This window comes from Hordeum vulgare, chromosome 6H, assembly GCF_904849725.1.
Source record: "Hordeum vulgare subsp. vulgare chromosome 6H, MorexV3_pseudomolecules_assembly, whole genome shotgun sequence".
In the NCBI taxonomy this organism is placed as follows: domain Eukaryota; kingdom Viridiplantae; phylum Streptophyta; class Magnoliopsida; order Poales; family Poaceae; genus Hordeum; species Hordeum vulgare.
Genome location: NC_058523.1, coordinates 333,107,248 through 333,113,034, shown reverse-complemented (window position 1 = coordinate 333,113,034; position 5,787 = coordinate 333,107,248).

Here is a 5,787-nt window from a genome sequence, read left to right as displayed (position 1 = left end):
TCCAAACAACGCTACCCACATTGGCAAAAGCTGGTTTTTGGAGTATTGATGGTGAGTAGAAAGCTGAAACATTACTTCCAGGAACACCCGATCACGGTCGTCAGCTCCGCCCCCTCGGCGACATCATACATAACCGAGAGGCTACTAGACGGATTGCCAAATGGGCCATCGAACTTGGACCCCATCAGGTGCGGCATACGCCTCGGACAGCTATCAAATCTCAAGCGCTTGTGGACTTCATCAATGATTGGACCGAGTTACAAATCCCTGAGGAAAGACCAGACCTCACGTATTGGACCATCTATTTCGATGGGTCCAGACAATTGGAAGGCTCGGGGGCTGGTGTGGTGATAACCTCACCTCACGGGGACAAGTTTTGCTATGTCCTCCGGCTCATGTTCCCATGTACCAATAATGTAGGAGAATACGAAGCTTTTGTCCATGGTTTGTGACTCGCCAAGGAGATGAACCTCACACAGGTGAGATGTTTGGGCAATTCAGATCTGGTGGCGCAACAGGTTTCTGGCACCTGGGATTCACGAGACCCTCTAATGGCGGCTTACAGACGAGTTGTGTCAGATGTGGCGGGTCATTTCAATGGCTATCAAGTGGATCACATCGACCGACGGCTTAACAAAGCAGCGGACGCTCTTTCCCGCCTTGGTTCGCAGCGTAAGCCGGTTCTTCCCAATGTCTTTTTAGATATATTACATAACCCTTCAGTAAAACTACCTTCGGAGGAAGATCTAGCGGCAGCAGACCCCGAATCTCAACTCGTGGCGGCTCTTCACGCTACTCCAGATTGGCCGATTCCCTACATGGCGTATCTAAACTGAGGCAAGTTACCCGCCGACGAGTTGCTAGCTCGCCAAATTGCCCGTCGGTGCAAATCCATGGTCATACGCAATGGCGAGTTACACAAACGAAGCACCTCAGGGGTATTTCAAAGACGCGTTTCTTCAGAAGAAGGATGTATGATTCTCAATGAGATTCATGCGAGCGACTGTGGTCATCATGCTGGATCCCCATCCTTGGTTTCTAAAGCCTTCAAACATGGGTTTTATTGGTTAACGGCTCACGCAGACGCACAGGAGATCGTTCGCCGATGTGATGGCTGCCAGAAGTTTGGACGCCAGATGCATGTACCGGCTCAGGACTTGCGGATGATACCAATCACTTGGCCGTTTGCAGTCTGGGGGCTTGATATGGTCGGTCCCTTCAAAATGTCTTCCAACAAAAAGACTCATCTGTTGGTGGCGGTTGACAAATTTACCAAATGGGTGGAGGCAGAACCTTATAGCAGTTGTGACGCTGATACGGCCGTCAAATTCTTGAAGAAGCTAATTTTTAGGTTCGGATATCCACATAGTATCATTACTGACAATGGTACTAACCTATCCAAAGGCGCAATGCAAGAGTTTTGTTCACGAGAGCATATCCGGCTTGATGTTTCCGCGGTTGCACATCCCTAGTCCAATGGACAGGCAGAGAGGGCGAATCAGGAAATATTGCGGGGGATTAAGCCTCGGCTCATGGTACCTTTGGAACACACACCGGGACATTGGGTCGAGGAATTGCCATCAGTACTATGGAGTATCAGGACGACTCCAAACCGCTCCACGGGTTTTACTCCTTTCTTTCTGGTCTATGGGGCAGAAGCGGTGTTACCAAGTGACATCAAACATGATTCCCCACGAGTCGCTGCCTACGTGGAGCAAGATAACGAGTTGGCGCGACAAGACTCGCTGGATGCTTTGGAGGAGGAACGTGATTTGGCCGCGTCACAGTCGGCGATTTGCCAACAGGATTTGCAACGCTACCATAGTCGCCGGGTCAAGAGCTGAGCTTTCCAAGAAGGCGACTTAGTGCTTCGTTTGATTCAAGATCATACTGGTATGCACAAGCTTTCACCGCCATGGGAAGGACCGTTTGTTGTCACCAAGAATCTTCGGAACGGCTCATACTATTTGGTGGATCTTCGCCCAGATCGGCCAACTACGGTGGTTGAGACAACTCGCCCCTGGAACATAGCCTATCTGCGGCCTTACTACACTTAGAGCCATGAACTCCCTCTTTTTGCTTTATCAGTTTTTAGCAAATTGTAATCTATGAATTATGAAAGCAATAAAGCCGGCACCCACGAATTTTGGGCTCCTTTGCCGTTTCAGCTTTTGAAAGCATGAGTCTTTATTGTTCTATAAGTCGCCCAAACATGGACGATATCAAAAGTCAAAGAGCGCAAGTCGCCATGCTGCACTTGCTTCAAAACTGGGCTTTGATAAACCGCCAAAGAGGACCAATGTTGCTAAGTCGCACGGTCCAAACATAGCCGCCTTATATGGTTTGGAGAATTAAACTGGCTTACTTGGGGGCTACTAGTCCCCAAGTTGTTTTACAGTAAGAGCGTATACGCTTCTGTAATCCTATGTCTGGTTTCTTCCTAAACCATAGGTCACTTGGGGGCTTCCACTCATTGAGTTCAGCCTGAATACCCTCTTGGCTAGTGAAAAATTACCGCATTACAAAATGGTTATAGTGGACTATGTGTTGAACAAGTCGCCACATGGAGCTATGTACTCGAGGCGAGTCAATCTGTTATTTGGACCCTGAACTCGCCTTGGTTAAAACATAAAAGGTACCGGCCAGAGTCACACATGGAAATAGAGGAACCATTGGTTCATTGAACCTGCTTCACAGAAGCTTGACTCGCGCCTGATCAGCCGGTCTAAAACAACAAGGCTTTTTTGCAAAATCTTCCTAAGGGTAACACTAGATTTCTGCAAACTCGTCTTATCCTATCGAAACTAATTGAGTCGATAAATATTTTTTACTTTAAGCCGACTTTGATTATAACTCGCCCCGGCTCATATTTCTCGCCATAACCCGGGGGCTGATTTATTTCTGGCCATGTCCCGGGGGCTAATTTATCTCTTGCCATGATCGAGGGGGCTGGTTTATTCCTGGCCATGCCTTTACTAACTCGGCTACTGTTGTTCTTAAACATACCCGGACAAATTTTGAGACATTCCTTGGTTTACCAAAAGGTTGCAGGCGAGTCATGCATAAGATTCAAGGACTACAAAGGGTTCCATCCACAAACAATATGGCATGTTTTGTGTTACACACACACTAGCAAGACTATTACATGGCTCACATGGCCAGAATGGGTATCATCCCCCCGAAAAGGAAGGATCCATGGGCGAGTTAGGCCGCCGCCGAGTCGCCTTGTCTTGAGCTCTCCCCGCCTTCAATTCGTAAGTCGCCCAACTTCCAGTTACACTTGGACAAGGCAATGAACTCATCTTCATCATCAAGGAAGAGAGATAGGTCCAAGTCAAGATCAAAAGGATTCTTGGGTAGGAACCAGGATAGCAGTTTCATATGCAGGAGGTGTCACCTTCTTTTTGTTCTCATCATAGGCGGCTTGGTACTTGTTCAATTCCAAACTGGCTGCCAGTTGAGTCGCCGCGTAGCGAGATTCTACGATGGTTCGGTGATAGTCCATCTTAGTGAATTCTGACCTATCATCTTTCAGCTCGGGGTAGCCGGCGACTATTTCTTCGGTTTTGAGCTCCGGGGCGTAAGCTAAGCACCAACTTAGGGTGTTCAACACTCCCTTTCGGGCGGCTGATCTTTTTAACTCCTCTATTTGAGGAGGCAGCGTAGACAAGAAGCCAAGCATCTGCTTGATGGTCATTACTGGTCCTTTGTTGCCCATCACTTCCTTGATCGCTAGCATGCCCCCGGTGTATAGCTACTCAGCAAAGGTATATATGGCTTTTAATTTCAGCAGGCAGTCGTCCGGAAGATTGGTGGCTCGCGCACCTACAAAGGGTACATCAGTATTCGATAGTTTTTGATACCAGATTAGTTAGTCAAACAAATTCAAAGATAAAGCTTACCAAACATGGCGACTGTCATATTGGACACATGCTTTTTTAAGCCGGTCAGCTCTTGTTGGGTGGCTTCCAATTTCTCCTCTGCCTGCTCAGCACGCTTCAGGATGGCGGCTTGATCGGCCTTGGCTTTCTTCTCAATTTTTTTTTCTGGTCGGCTTTGATCTTCTCTAGATCAGCCCGCAGCAAGCGGAATTTCGTCTCCAACTCGGAGTGGGCATCCTGTTGTTCGGCCAGGTTTTTCTTTAAATCGGCTACCGCCGACTCAGTCTGTGCCATAGACTCCTGCACATCAAATTTGGGGAGACAAGTCTCAGAATTTTTGCAAGCTATACTCCTGACACTTGGGGGCTAATATATGATTTTTTATCAGAGTCATACCGTATGCAAGACCCGGCTCATCTTCCAAAAGATGATCCGGCCCTTGGGGGCTACAGGTTGAAATTTCTTATAATACAAGACCCGACTCATCTTCCAAAAGATGACCCGGCCCTTGGGGGCTACAGGTTGACGTTTCTTCTAATTCAAGACCCGGCTCATCTTCCAAAAGATGACCCGGCCCTTGGGGGCTACAGGTTGAAGTTTCTTCTAATTCAAGACCCGGCTCATCTTCCAAAAGATGACCCGGCCCTTGGGGGTTACAGGTTGAAATTTCTTCTAATACAAGACCCGACTCATCTTCCAAAAGATGACCCGGCCCTTGGGGGCTACAGGTTGAAGGTTTTTTTTCTAATACAAGACCAGGCTCATCTTTCAAAAGATGACCCGACCCTTGGGGGCTATAGGTTGAAGTTTTTCTAATACAAGACCCGGATCATCTCTCAAAAGACGAGCCGGCCATTGGAAGGCTAATGGGTGCAGGAAAATACATCAACATACCTCGTGCTTGGTCCTCATAAGGCGGAGCAAGCTTTTGTTCAGTTCAAAATCCCTCTCCAGATGACTTGTGAAGCCGGAGCAAAGCTGGTCGAATTCCAGCTTCTCATATTGGGGGAGTTTGAGGGGTTCTGTGTCGTCATCAGGGGAAAGGCGACTCGCCTTCGAAGTATGTTTGGAAAACACGACAGTTGGAGGAGTGGAGTAGCCAACGCTAGTAACCACGACGTCTGGATCGCCAGTCGCCTTGGGAGGGCTTGGTGTTGGGTAACGTAGCATAAATTCAAAATTTTCCTACGCATATTCAGATCTTCCTATGGAGAGACCAGCAACGAGAGAGGGGTAAGAGCATCTTCATACCTTTGAAGATCTCTAAGCGGAAGCGTTGCTAGAATGCGGTTGATGGAGTCGTACTCGCAGCGATTCCGATCTAGTGCCGAACTACGGAACCTCCGCGTTCAACACACGTGCAGCCCGGTGACGTCTCCCGCACCTTGATCCAGCAAGGAGGAGGGAGAGGTTGGGGAAGAACTCCAGCAGCACGACGGTGTGGTGTCTATGGAGAGACAAGGTCTCCCGGCAGGGCTTCGCCAAGCACCGGGAGAGAGGAGGAGGAAGAAGGGCAGGGCTGCGTCGAGAGAGAGAGGCAAAAGCCTGATCTCCAATGGCCAAAAGTGCCCACTATATATAGGGGGAGGGAGGGGCTGCTCCCCCTTGAGGGTTTCCCTCTCCTGGAGGGGGTGGCAGCCCTAGATGGGGGATAGTGCGGCGGCCAAGGGGGGGAGGAGGGGTGTGGCGCACCCGTGGTGGGCCTTAGGCCCACCTGGCTTAGGGTTTGCCCCCCCTTTTCTCTCCCCCACGCATTGGGCTGAGTGGGGAGGCGCACCAGCCCACCTAGGGGCTGGTTCCCTTCACCACTTGGCCCACCTTACCTCCCGGGGTCGTTGCCCCCCTTCGGTGGACCCCCGGGGCCACCTCCGGTGGTCCCGGTACGTTACCGGTGATGCCCGAAACA